This window comes from Dermochelys coriacea, chromosome 1, assembly GCF_009764565.3.
Source record: "Dermochelys coriacea isolate rDerCor1 chromosome 1, rDerCor1.pri.v4, whole genome shotgun sequence".
NCBI lineage: Eukaryota > Metazoa > Chordata > Testudines > Dermochelyidae > Dermochelys > Dermochelys coriacea.
In genome coordinates this window covers 87,312,928-87,327,994 of record NC_050068.2, presented here as the reverse complement: position 1 = coordinate 87,327,994, position 15,067 = coordinate 87,312,928, and the positions used below count along the sequence as shown (strand labels likewise).

Sequence of the window (15,067 nt, the reverse complement as noted above, 5' to 3'; positions counted from 1 at the left end):
GCATCATCAAGGATCTACAACCTATCCTGAAGGACGAGCCATCACTCTCACAGATCTTGGGAGACAGACCAGTCCTTGCTTACAGACAGCCCCCCAATCTGAAGCAAATACTCACCAGCAACCACACACCACACAACAGAAACACTAACCCAGGAACCTATCCTTGCAACAAAGCCCGTTGCCAACTCTGTCCACATATCTATTCAGGGGATACCATCATAGGGCCTAATCACATCAGCCACACTATCAGAGGCTCGTTCACCTGCGCATCTACCAAAGTGATATATGCCATCATGTGCCAGCAATGCTCCTCTGCCATGTACATTGGCCAAACTGGACAGTCTCTACGTAAAAGAATGAATGGACACAAATCAGACGTCAAGAATTATAACATTCAAAAACCAGTTGGAGAACACTTCAATCTCTCTGGTCACTCGATCACAGACCTAAGAGTGGCTATACTTCAACAAAAAAGCTTCAAAAACAGACTCCAATGAGAGACTGCTGAATTGGAATTAATTTGCAAACTGGATACAATTAACTTAGGCTTGAATAGAGACTGGGAATGGATGAGTCATTACACAAAGTAAAACTATTTCCCCATGGTATTTCTCCCTCCCACCCCCACCCCCTCACTGTTCTTCTGATATTCTTGTTAACTGCTGGAATTAGCCTACCTTGCTTGTCACCATGAAAGGTTTTCCTCCTTTCCCCACCCTGCTGCTGGTGATGGCTTATCTTAAGTGATCACTCTCCTTACAGTGTGTATGATAAACCCATTGTTTCATGTTCTCTGTGTGTGTGTATATAAATCTCTCCTCTGCTTTTTCCACCAAATGCATCCGATGAAGTGAGCTGTAGCTCACGAAAGCTTATGCTCTAATAAATTTGTTAGTCTCTAAGGTGCCACGGGTACTCCTTTTCTTTTTGCGAATACAGACTAACACGGCTGCTACTTCGAAACCTATCTGGAGATAGCTTTCCATCATACAAAGCTGTGAGAATGATTGGTGGTGTTAAAAATAGGGACATCTTCACAGCTGATAATATCTGTTAAAGGTTAGGAGCATCCAGCACTATAAAGCCCTTAAAGAGTGGAAGGGAAAAAATACATGGGGATCCTGGCACTTGGGCTGTCTTATAGTGAGAAACTGGGAAGCAGAGCTGGATCAATAACTAATTACATGGTTCTCCAGCAGTTGAATGAAACATTTGGTTTGATTTAAAACCAAATGTTGAATTTCTGTTGTTTTTAATAAGAGCAAAGGAAATGAAGGGTTTCATTCCAAAACCGAGATGAAGGGGATACATAACCTTTAGTCCACTGGTTAGGATGCTCATCTGGGTTATAGCACACATTGGTTTGAATCTCCACTCTGGATCAAGAACTTCAACTCAAGTTGCATCTCTCTCAGGTGTGTGCTTTAACTACCAGGCTTCAGGATATTCTAAGGTTTCTCTCCTGTTGAAATTGTTCCACTTTGTGTGAAATACTTGATTAGATATTTGATCAGAGAGAAAGAGAGAGAGAGAGAGAGAGAGAATCTAGAGTCCACTGATTAGAATGCACAGCAGGGGAAGACGTGCAGGTTCCAGTCCCTGCCCCCACACCATCCCATTTTATAAATCTAGCCTGATTTTGTTTTCCTTTATGAATCTCTTTGATGAATTCATGTCAAGTTCACAAATAGTTGAAGATCTATCCAAAACTGCACATTTTGGCAAATCAACTATTAATCTGAAAAAAATTGCCTACTACTACTTTTAATTTTCCCTAGTATAACAACTTGTTTTACACAGTCACTGACAGACAGGCAACCAGTCCACCTGGAAACAGACTAAAAGCCAGCAAGAGCCAATGGGGCCAGTTCTCCTCTGAGTGGTGTTACGCCATTGATTTTGGTGGACTAACAATTAACACTTGTGTTCTTAGGACCATTAATTCCATGCTACAATCAAAATGATATATTTGTGGAAATGGACATTTAGAGGGAATGAAGAAATTGGTAAGATTTACTTGAAATGTCAGAAACATCTCAGATGCCTGTTGATGCAGAAGAAAAATAATGAAAAAAATAAATTCCACAGTCAATAGATGTGAGAATCTGTATTAATTATTACACACACAGACACACACCAGCATCATCAAAGATAAGTTCAAATAGCACCTGGTTGAAGCTACAACATAATTAGCCTGGAATGAATCAAGTCAGCATCTATGTTCTGAGAAAAACAGACAGGTAGATGCAGGACTGAAATAAGTTAAAAACTGACTCTTTTATAATTGACTCCAAGCAACACAAAGGACAGATATTTCTAAATCAGCAATTTAATTATCTGTGTTTAACTATGAAAGTTTTGGTTAGCAGTAGCATGCTTAACGTTTGTATCACATTGATATTGCAGTAGGTTAACATAATAAGGCATTAATTTAATCTACCAGAACTATTGTTTAAATAAATATGAGAGAAATAATTCTCTTTGGTGCTTACAAAATTAACAAAAGGGCCTGGGGAAGATGTTCCAACAGTTTTGTCTCTCAGTTTGCAATTCATTAAGATGAGATTTCATATGAAGAAAGAAAAAAGAAATGGAGGCCAATCATACAAACGATTCATTTCTTTATGGCCTAAGAGTAGCCCTGGGCAGGAATTTGACAAAGAAACATTTTTTCCCCATTGTAAAATACCAATTTGTCCAAAGCATTTTTTTTCTTTGTGGAAACATACTGGGTTCAACAACACTCCCTCATGTCTGGGATAGACTTTCTGGAGAGAGAAAGAGACTCACCTGGGAAGTGAGAGACCTGCTCGAGTCCCTAGTATAAATTAAGAAGAGCAGGGACTGGAACTTAGGTCTCCCACATCCCAAGTGAGTGTCATAATCATTGGGTTTTTGGTTATTCTGGAATGGTCATTGTGTCTGAGACTCTATTGTGCATTTTTGTGAAAATTTTCATAAGATCAACTTGATTTCACACTGATGTGGAGCAAAACCAAATTTTAAAGCTCTAATTTGTTCACAAGAAGGATTTTGTTTTCTCGCCAGCCCTAGTTAGGAGATAATCCTTTCCTTGAAATTCTTGAGAACACATTAAAAAAACTATTTATACATCTTTCTATAGTGGATTGATTTATTCCATATATGGCATCTACTTCCTCTCTCTTTTTTGGAAATGACTTCCAAATTTGTATAACTTTGTTTATACAGATGGTTCTGCTGCTTGATATTAAATCAGATACTCAGACTTTTGCTAAATCTCCAAAAGCAAGCTGGTAATACCACAGTTTTACATACTTAATTCTCCCATTTCTAATATTAACTCATAGGAAATAATATTTATTAAACAGAATAAAGAAATCAGTCATGCATTGGTTCAGGATGAAATTATGCTGGCTGATAGTCCATATGATTATTACTTGAAGTGTGTGGGGATTTTTTCTTTCAAACATTTCTGTTTGATTGCCCAATGGACTTCCCCCACAAAAAAACCCCAAGGTTTTAAACATTAAATTACACTGAGTCCGATAAATGTCCATTTAGCGGCCATTAAAATATTTTAGGTACTTTATTTCCAATGCACAGCCGGTATACATATTTCTAAACTCAATTTAATAGGGATTGAAAATACCTTTTTTCAAGCTTCTTTCAAGATTTTTATCTTTCTCTTTTAATTCCCCTCCATTCACAAACATTCTTCAGTGTATCAGCTCTTTTTCAACTGAAGCACTGCTTTGAGCATTAGCACTGCTCTGAGCATCACAGAAAAGCCTCACTTGGCAATCTGGCCTTTCAGGAAATGAGCCAATGGTCCAGTTTAATTCTATTTTTAATTATGGTCCATGATCCAGGACATAAATGAAGGGCCTGCAGCTGGCAGTGGAAAATTTGCGCAAAGATCATGGTCTATATGTAAAGCTGCACTTAGCATTACTGGATGGGGGGCGATATATTCTCACCCTCAGGATCACCACTGTTTCTGCCTAGTGTTTTTTCTCCTTTTCTCCTTACCCCTCCTTCTTCTCTGTTTCTTTCACATCTCTATGTTTCTATCACCCCTCTTGTCTACCTCTGCATTTCCCTTGGTACATCAACTTCCAATTCCTCTTCCTTCCCGCTAACTCATCCCATCTGATAAAATCATCACCAATAAAATAATTAAATGATGGTACATAAAAGGCTACTACTAGTCTTCAGGGTCAACACTGCCAATTAGATTAATGGGAGCTGTTGAGTTCACGTGTCCCAGAGTCATTGTTTTAGCACTGTCTGCAGACTAACGAAGACAACAGTGTACTTCACTTCACATTTTGAAGGTTCACTTCACAAAACAATGAAGGACTAGATTCTGTAGAGTCTGAGTATGCCAGGTAGACCTGGTGTTTGATACTTGTTTTATATCAACATAACAGGCTTGATTCTCCTTCACAACATAAATGAAAATGCTACATTTTGATTTTGTAATTTTTGCACCCACTTTGAACAGATACGAGTTCCACCACCAAATGCAAGGAAGTAAATAATCAGGCCCACTTTTCTCCTGTCTCCTGTTACAGAAGGTCCATGATCAGGATCAATAGTCCAGTTTCCCACCTATGCTAACCTAGAGTAGATTTTTCCACCGGAGTCACTCAGTACAAAAGAGGATTCTTTATCAAATGAATAGGAACTCAGTAATAAACTTGTTTTACCAAAAATCACCCACAACTTTCCTGTCAAGGGATGCCTTTGAAATCACTCCTTATTCATAGTACTTAAGGGGGCTGGTCAAGCTCTTTGTTGTTTAGAAGGTCTCAGGGAATTATTGGTGTGTGTTAAATTTAAAATCACTAAACAAATTTTTTTCAAGGAGATTGAAAAGATGCATTTTAAAAGCATTGTTTATCAAAGTAACACAGTGAAAAAACACAAAAGGACACCTGAAGGGTTTCCATACTTTAATCACAAACTCTGATATTTGGATTCTCAATAGTTCATAAAATATTCAGATGGTCCTCAGGCCTCAGTATTACTTTTTCACTTGCTTTGTTTTCAACATGCTCAGTCACTGGTGATGTATGTCTGCCTTACTCAGGACCTGATGCAATACATTTGACTGTGAAAATGAAGAAAGTTAGAAAAAGAGCAGTTCAGCCATGTTACGCTGTGATATGTGCAAGACTAGGAAAGGATTAAGCATGGAACTGGCCGCATTAAACTGATGGAGTTTGCCCAGACTGTGCAATGTCTTCGTTCTACAGCATTTTCTGAAATGCCCTTGCTACAATATTAACACATTAATTAGATACATAAGACAGGATCTGGTATGTTCAGCAGAAATGGAGTAGTTAAAAAGGAAGCAATGGGGAATAATTTGAGTTCATAAACCCTTACATGGGAACTCTGAAATGCAAACAGTAGATAAGGGGGCAAAGTAGCCCAAATTTTGTCTTGTTTAACCAGAATTTTGAAATAGATATCTCTTTTTTGATACGTAAAATAAGTTTTGGAATCCTTGGGATATTTTCTAATATGGTTTTGGTTGTTTCGTAGAAGCTCTACTTTGTCTTAATTGCCTAATCTACTTTTTAATACAAGTTTAACAGGCTGATATGAATTCAGTAACTTGGCAATACAAAATAGAAAATTTGATACTGAGAGGATCAAGGATTTTAATGCAGGAACATAAAAACATTTCCATTCACAACATACACATATTGATTTTGAAGTAGTGGACTCAAGGCTTATCTGCATGGTGCTGCAACCTGCACTAAAGGGGTGTGAATTCTAATGCGCACCAACATGTTGCACACTAACTGGCCTACGTAGACCCTGCTGGTACAGACTAAAAGTTCCCTAGTGTCAGGGTCTACAGAGGTCACTTACGGTGCAACAGATTGGTGTGCATTAGAATTCACATCCCTCTGCTGTGCATTGCTGCACCATGTAGACAAGTCTTCAATTCTATCGTCAATTACACCCATTCAATCCCATTGACTTCAGTAAATTTAGCTAAAAACAGATTTTAACTTTGAAGCATAAACCCTACATCAGTTATGTAATTTGTTACACAGCTATATTTACAGAACCTTGATATCTGGAAAGGGTGTTGACATACCCTCAAACTGGAGTGCAGCCCAATTACATATAGAAGAAAGGAGTAATCAATTTGTATTTGGAGCTGTAACAATCATACACAACCAAATCAGTGGCTGGTATAACTTCAGCAAAGTCAAAGAAAGGGAAATCAGACTAGCCCTGAACTGTAGAGTCTTCTTGGATTGAAGACCCCAATCAGGTGACCTCCCCCAAACAGCCCCCACTCTACTTTTGTTTGAAATTGGCCATTTGCCAGAAAATAAAATAAAATACAGAAACATGGAAGAGAATTTGTGATGGGGTAATAGCCCTTTCTATCCCATGATAGGATATGAGCCAATAAATTACATCTGCTGTACCTGTGCCATAATTAATTAATTACTTCTCATCCAGAGGGGTAGTACTAGGAAACATTATGTGATAACTTAATACATTCCTGACCTCACAAAAGGGATAGAGTTCTGTCGTAAGGGAGGAGCACAAAAAGAAGAAAATGTTTTGTGAAGGAGTTGAGCTAGCAATTACAGAAGAACAAACACCATGCACCACTACAGACTAGGGATCGAATGGCTAGGCAGCAGTTCTGCAGAAAAGGACCTAGGGGTTACAGTGGACAAGAAACTGGATATGAGTCAACAGTGTGCCCTTGTTGCCGAGAAGGCCAATGGCATTTTGGGATGTATAAGTAGGGGTATTGCCAGCAGATCGATGGATGGGATCGTTCCCCTCTATTCGACATTGGTGAGGCCTCATCTGGAGTACTGTGTCCAGTTTTGGGCCCCACACTACAAGAAGGATGTGGAAAAATTGGAAAACATTGGGGGAGGTTTAGGTTGGATATTAGGAAAACTTTTTCACTAGGAGGGTGGTGAAGCACTGTAAGGGGTTACCTAGGGAGGTGGTGGAATCTCCTGCCTTAGAAGTTTTTAAGGTCAGGCTTGACAAAGCCCTGGCTGGGATAATTTAGTTGGGGATTGGTCCTGCTTTGAGCAAGGGGTTGGACTAGATGACCTCCTGAAGTCCCGTCCAACCCTGATATTTTATGATTCTATGAAACACCTCAGGAATTTAGCCTGAGGGGGCCAGTGCTCACTCCAGAGCTGGAGAAGACAACTCCAGACTGATTGTGAAAGGAGATTGAAGACAGATCCAGGGAAAAGCTGATTTAATAAGAGACTGTAGACAGGGATAGCTCAGTGGTTTGAGCATTGGTCTGCTAAACCCAGGGTTGTGAGTTCAATCCCTGAGAGGGCCATTTAGGGATCTGGGGCAAAAATTGGGGATAGATCCTGCTTTGAACAGGGGGTTGGACTAGATGACCTCCTGAGGTCCCTTCCAACCCTGATATTCTATGATTAGTCTGAGTTTTTGTGCCCCCAAAGGGATCTGAATTAGATGCTACTCAACTGCAAGTTTGAGGTGTGCACATTAGCAGATGGCCTACAGGGGTCTGAAGATGAAGACCCTTGCAATAATGCGGGGGGGGGCATGCTCTGATGGTGAGCACGCATTACAACACAGTCAACCTATTTAGGTTCAAAATACATGCTTTCATGACAGATAAATACCAACCTGCTTTCTGCGGAACACCTTTCCTGTAATTACAGGAGAATGCCAGTTAGTCGTTCATGTATTTATATATATAAAATTTGAGTCCTGAGCAGCCAGTCATTGTAATAGAGCCAAATGATACATAACTATTTTTTTAAAAAAGAACACAAACAAATGCATTCTACAGGGTGCTACTCTACAGGGTGCTATAGGATTTTCCTTACTTTAGGAAAAATATTTAGGAGCATATAAATATTTCAATGTTCCTTTATTTTTTTAAAATATATTTATCATAAAAACAAATGTCCCTTCTAGATTTCATTTTTTTCTTTTTATAGGTCACCATTTCCTCCCTCCTATCTGCCCCAGAACTCCTCTTCCAATCTTATTTTCTCCTTTTTTTGTGAAGAATTAGCTCCCACACATTTTTTTTTCTTTTTTTCCTTTTTCTGGACTGATGCATTCTGATCTGTAATATTTTATATCTTTTTTGCATTGGTGTAAATGACTGCAGAATGTGAAAAGCAGTGAGGAATCAGGCTCTTTGTATCTATTTTATCTTCCTTTGAACTGAAATTACATTTTTTTTCACATATGATCATAGCATTTCCTTTACCTTCATCCTTTGTCTCCTATCCCCTTTCTATTCAGTTATTTCTCTCTCCCCATTCTGTATTTCTCCCTGTCTGTGGTGTCTCCCTTTTTCTTTGTGTATGCGTGTGTGTGATTTCTTCCCTTTTCCTATGCCAGCTCCTATGATCTCTCTGCCCCCTGGCACTGCACTGCTATTTAAAGCAGTGGACACAACTGAGGCAGCGGATTGGTCAAGGGGGGGGTGCCTTAGAGCTTTAGGAGGAGACAAAAGTGAGGGCAGTGCCAGAGCACTGTCAGGAAGCAGTCTATCACTCTTCCTTCTGCATGGCTTCTTATATCCTGCATCACTAATATCACAAAGAAAATCTGGAGTGGTAAGACCCCTCTAAACCTCTAAAAAGCCCATGACAAGGTAGGAATACCCTTTCTGTTTTGAGTGCAGTAGGCAGCAACTATACGTTGTGAGGTACCTGCCATCTCTCTAGTCATTCTCAAAAAGAAAAGGAGTACTTGTGGCACCTTAGAGACTAGCAAATTTATTTGAGCATAAGCTTTCGTGAGCTACAGAGCTGTAGCTCACGAAAGCTTATGCTCAAATACATTTGTTAGTTTCTAAGGTGCCACAAGTACTCCTTTTCTTTTTGCAGATACAGAATAACACGGCTGCTACTCTGAAATCTAGTCATTCTTTTATCAGGATGGTATTTAACTCTCTCTCTCTCTCTCTTTCTCACAGAGACTGGTAAATCCTTCTCTGCCTCAAGGAGAAAAAAAAATCTACTGTGTGAGACTGACAATTTGTGAGAACCATCTGTCTTCTGCAATATCAGCCAAGTGCAAGAGAGTGAACAAATTAGTCCTGCTGCTCACTGCCTATCAGGAACAAGAAAAAAATAGGGTCGGAACTCTAAGATACTGTTTTAGTGACAGCCTAATGTTTTGTCCCATGCTACCTGTATAAGAAGGGATAAGTGAGTTCTCTAAGCCTTGGGACATTTTCTAACAAGTTTTTTAGTTAATGTGTAGGCATACAGCATTCAGTCATAATAGCATATTTTGCCAGTTCAAAATAATATATTATATATAAATGAGGATTTGAATAACACAGATCTTTTAATACAACAATAAGAATGAAGTTCAACTTCAAATGTGAATATAGCTTTTGTTTTAATTATAAAGATTCAACATTGTATGTGTCATGGAAACACTTAGGGTGACAACTGGAAATGCTGAGCTACATGGGAATAGTATTTAGCTTCCATATGCTCACTTGCGTTTGTATAGAATTCTGTTTGGCTTCTATTTTCATACTAAAAAGAAAAGAGTTTAATGAAAGCCTCATTTCATTCTGAGTTACTTTTGTACAGGTTTGAGTCATAAAAAGCCCAGGGGGATTATACAGGAGCACTATCTGATTGGAGCTGTGGATTGTAAACCAAGTACCTCATATATTGTGTTGAGCATCTTCAGCTTCCATTGCAGACAGCAGGAGTTGAGAACTCTCAGGATCAGGCCTCTTGATGAGAAATGGAAGCATTTTCACTTTTCAGCCAGTTTAGTGTTAATGGAAAAAGAAGGTGACACAATCCTCAGATGTGAAATCAGAGGAATACCAAGCGGGAATCGGAGTGGGGAGTATTACCTTTGTATATTACATTAGTGAAACCACTACTGAAATATTATGTTCAGTTCTGGGTTTAACACTTCAAAAAGGATGTAGAAAAGTTGGAAAGGGTTCAGAAAAAAGCTGTAGGAACAATCTGAGGTCTGGAAAACACACCTTATAGTGAGAGGCTTAAGAAGCTCCACCTAATTACCTTAGCCCAGAATAGGTTAAGATATGACTTGATATCTGTCTACAAGGACCTATATTAGGAAAAAGAAAAGGAGTACTTGTGGCACCTTAGAGACTAACAAATTTATTAGAGCATAAGCTTTCGTGAGCTACAGCTCACTTCATCGGATGCATTTGGCTGTTTTTTCCACCAAATGCATCCGATGAAGTGAGCTGTAGCTCACGAAAGCTTATGCTCTAATAAATTTGTTAGTCTCTAAGGTGCCACAAGTACTCCTTTTCTTTTTGCGAATATAGACTAACACGGCTGCTACTCTGAAACCTATATTAGGAAGATATAGAAGAGAGGTCTCTTTGCTCTATAAGAGTGTTTCCCAAACTTGGGAGGCCACTTTTCCAGGGAAAGCCCCTGGTGGGCCGGGCTGGTTTGTTTACCTGCCACATCCACAGGTTTGGCTGACTGCGGCTCCCATTGGCCGCGGTTCACTGTGCCCGGCCAATGGGGGCTGCGGGAAGTGGCGAGAGCCGAGGGACATACTGGCTGCCGCTTCCTGCATCCCCTATTGGCTGAGCACAGTGAACCACGGCCAGTGGGAACCGCGATCGGCCAAACCTTTGAACGTGGCAGGTAAAAAACTGTCCCGGCCCACAAACGGCGTCCCAAGTTTGGGAAACACTGCTCTAGAAGAAAAAGGCTTAACAAGATCCAAGGTTAGAAACTGAAAAGAAATTCAGACTAGAAATAAGGTGTACATTTCTAAGGGAGTATCTCACTACTGGGATAATTTATCTAGGGAGGGTGTGGATTCTCCACCACTTCAAGTCCTTCTATAAGGTATGCTATAGCTCAGACAAAAGCTATGGACTTGATATAGCGTTTACTGAGTGAGGTTCTTTGGCCTCTGTTATTCAGAAGATCAGACTAGATAATAGTAGTGGTTCCTTTTGGCCTTAAAGTCTATTAAATATTGAGGCAAGGTATGGGAGTTTTTTTAAGCATTCGGATTTTAATCAAGCTAGTTAAATGAACTGTTTTCTAATTTTAGGAAATAATTTTATAAGATTAATGTACATTTTGGATCCCTTTTAATAAAATGGAATGAGGGACAGATTCTGATAACTTTATTCATACTGCATAGAACTCTACTCCACAAACAGTCCCATTGACTTCCTATTCCTTTGATGAATAAAGAGCTACGTTTTCTTTTAATTTAGCCCTTAACAAGTAGTCTAAAACAAGAGAGCTCCATGTGATTGTTACTGCAGTGTTCCTTGAAAGTCAACAGGCCTGCCTGGGCTATTTTAGACAAGCTCCTAGTCCAAGGGACCTTCAGGGAAGGTCCTACTGGCAGCTCCGCCTTTTCTATACCAACAGTGCAAACCCTAAGAGTAGTGTATCTTTACCAATAGGTAATGCTGTTTTGATATTTTGTGTCATCTGTGTTCTGGAGCTAGTGGGAAGATGTGGACAGGGTAGAAAGGGCTAACAGGAAGTTAAGTCCTGCTCTGGAGGAATTTCTTGAAGTGTTCCAATACATCTTTTGATTTTTATAAGCAAATATTTCAACAGACATGGCTGGCACAGGCACACTTGGTGTGATTTAGCCTGGTTTCAGGCTGTGCCTGTATAAATGATGTCTCCAGTAGGGATCGCACCAGTGCAGCTACACTAGAGTGTTACAATCTCAAAGTAGACAAAGCCTGAAGTAGACACTAAACAGTAAAACATTTTCTACACTTATGGTACTGTTCACATATAGAGTAAAACTCTAAGATTTGATTTCTATATTAAATTATCTTTAAAGCAATGGAAATTTTTATGTTAATAGGACCATAGAGAGAATAGCATTTAGAGTACAATATGTATCTTGGTGTGCAAAAAATAGTGTGATCTTGCATTACTTTAAATAGGTTCTGAATCTCAGAGGAAGAAATATCAACCACATTTTGATAAGTTATTTTAGCTCTAGATTATTATTTAATAGAAAAATGAATTGTATTTCAGTGATCATTTTCTGTATTTGTCAATTTTTTTGGTGCACTCAGACATGATTAAAATTAATAGAGAAGGATTGTATTAGATTCTACCTCATGTCTTTCATATCTGGACTCTGCAATATATTTCATTAAAATAGAGATAGCTATGTGTTCAAGATCACTGATAAATCAGGGCATTGCAGTAAAATAATTAAAGTTTTGTCTTCTTCTACTGAGTAACATAATTTTGCTTATAACAAATCCACTAGCACCCTAACTCTCAAACTATTGCTTAAAGATACATAATATAACTCTCTTATTCAAGAAATGTATTAGTGAAAAAATAGATAAAGACTTGGGAAAGACAGAAACATTTAGAAAATCTGAAGCCTGTGGTTCTTAGGCTTAGGTAGATCAGAAAGCTGTTAACATTCAGGTTTCTATCTTCAGTGTGGACAAAAAAAAGGGATGGGCAAGAAAATGGGAGTATTTGTGGGAATATTGTTTTCTCTAAGCAGTCCCTGACTCACATATAATGGTGAAGAATTTTACAATATTAAAAAATAAGTCACAAGCATTTATGACTACTGTTTGCCATACTGAAAGTGCCAAAAAAGGACATTTGTTTTATAAAATTTCCCTGTGTTCTGTTCAGCTATATGTGAACAACACAGACTGTAACCCAGCATAGCAGTATTTCCCCAAACCATTTCACATCTGAAAAAGCTCTGATTTAATCAGTCTGGAAGCCATGCTACTTCCTTGCTATTTGTCACATTTTGTTTTGTCCTCATTCAGGGCAAATTAACAGAAATGAGTCCTTTCATTACTCCAGCATGATTGGTGCTGAATAGAGCTGGTCCAACTGTTTGGAATTGTCAAAATTTTGGCTGTCAACAAATTTGCAGACTAATCAAAAATTTTTAAACTCAAAATTGTAATGATTGTTTTGCAAGTCAAGTTTGAAATTTTCACATTTTTCTGCAATTTTTAAAACCAGCTCTAGTGCTAAATAGGTATCTGCACACAGGTCCACATCTTGACTGCAGTGCAGGAACCTACAGGTGGAGAAGCAGTGACCATTCCAAGCTGTGCCTTAATATAATCTCAGCAATTTACAGATGCTAAGCCAGTACTGCAGCCTTTGATATCAGTCGAGCAAGAGAGAGTTTCTGAAGCAGTGACCACACAGACCTCTGTTCCTTTTCATAATTCCAAAAAGACAGCTGTGGTGAGCTATGAAACTCAGAAATCTGTACACTGACATCAGACAAGCAAGTAAGATTTTCTTACATGGTGAACACATAAATACAAGGTATTGACATCACTCCAGCAAGCTAGCGTTGCAGATTCAGTAACCCTTGGAATATTTGTGTTTAGCATCAGAAAAGTGGTGCTGCACACTGGCTGTATTGCTGAGGATCATTTCACCTTTCTTTTGCCTCCTTTTCATTCCACTCAGCATAAAAGCTATGAGACTGCTCTTTCTGGGCATCACAAATTGATTTTATCATGCCTTCGTATTCTTCCCCAGTATCCTACAAAATATGAAAGGTATTTTTCCTATGCAAGGCTAAATCTTTACAAATGAAGTTCCAAGACAACTCGTTCTGAAGATACCATAAGCCAACAAAGGTGAGACAATTTTTCAAAATGAATTAAGGGGAAAATTTTCAGAAGCAATTAGTGACTAGGGAGTACCCAAATCAGAGCCCCATAAAAGGCCGACTTAAACAAAACAAAACAAGCTGAATTCTCTCCATCAAAAAATCGGACCTTCCTAAGGTTTCTGAAGTGGTATATACAAAAATGGAGGCACCAAACCTTGCTAATCACTTTTGAAAATCTTGGCTCATAATTTTAAACTTTTACTCTATCTTCTATAATTTTAAAATATTACTCTATTAAATGTCAAAAAAAATATTTTCCTGGGATAAATGCAGCATGGAAATGTTCAGGAAGAAGTTCCTTTCTGTCAGACTCAGGAGTGTGGATTAGTAGTTTAGTTTGAAAATTGATCTGGTAATGAAAAGCTAACTTTGGCCTTAAACTATAGAGTAGCTATGGCTATGCTATAGTAATTATGCACATATTTAGGGTCCTATAATTAATCTAGGAGCGAATATGCAGTGTCACAAGAAGTAGAAATGAAGACTATAACTGAGTTGAAACCCAGGATTTAGATCTCCCTACCAAGTTCTTTTGACATACTTTTCTCCACCAGAAGGTGGAGAAAACTACTAGGGGAGAGGCCATTCTAGATTTGATTTTGACAAATAGGGAGGAACTGGTTGAGAATTTAAAAGTGGAAGGCAGCTTGGGTGAAAGTGATCATGAAATGATAGAGTTCATGATTCAAAGGAGTGGTAGGAGGGAAAAAAGCACAATAAAGATAATGGGTTTCAAGAAAGCAGACTTTATCAAACTCAGGGAGTTGTTAGGTAAGATCCCAAGGGAAGCAAGTCTAAGGGGGGAAACGGTTCAAGACAGTTAGTAGTTTTTTAAAGAGACACTATTAAGGGCACAAAAGCACACTATCCCAGGTCATAGGAAAGATAGAAAGTATGACAAAAGACCACCCTGTCTTAACCAGGAGACCTTCAATGATCTGAAACTCAAAAAAATAGTCTTACAAAAAGTGGAAATTAAGTCCAATTTCAAAGTATGGATATATATAAAAAAACACAAGTATTTAGGGACAAAATTAGAAAGGCCAAGATACAAAACAAAATTAAATTAGCTAGAGACAGAAAGCATAACAAGAAAACATTCTACAAATACAGGAAGACCTAAGACAGGGTAGGCCTATTACTCAGTGAGAGGTGGGAAATAATAGCAGAAAATATGGAAATGGCAGAAGTGCTAATTGACTTGTTTGTTTTAGTTTTCACCAAAAAAATTAGTAGCAACTGGACATCTAACTTAATGAATGCCAGTGAAAATGAAGTAGGATCAGAGGCTAAAATAGGGAAAGAACAAGTTAGAAATTACTTACACAAGTTAGATTATAAAAGGTAATAAGGACAACCCAGGGAATTAGAGACCAGTATGCTTAACTTCAGTACGTAGAAA

General features: G+C 38.5%; 1 long non-coding RNA gene across 1 annotated transcript; it reads right to left on the bottom strand.

Moving 5' to 3' along the window:
• Window positions 1-404: 404 nt before the first annotated feature.
• LOC122457646 lies at window positions 405-14,531 on the bottom strand. The gene is made up of 3 exons (XR_006277294.1): window positions 14,217-14,531; window positions 8,054-8,063; window positions 405-415 (listed from the first exon to the last, which is right to left on the bottom strand). It is a non-coding gene; the product is annotated as an uncharacterized LOC122457646 (long non-coding RNA).
• Between the last annotated feature and the right edge of the window lie 536 nt (window positions 14,532-15,067).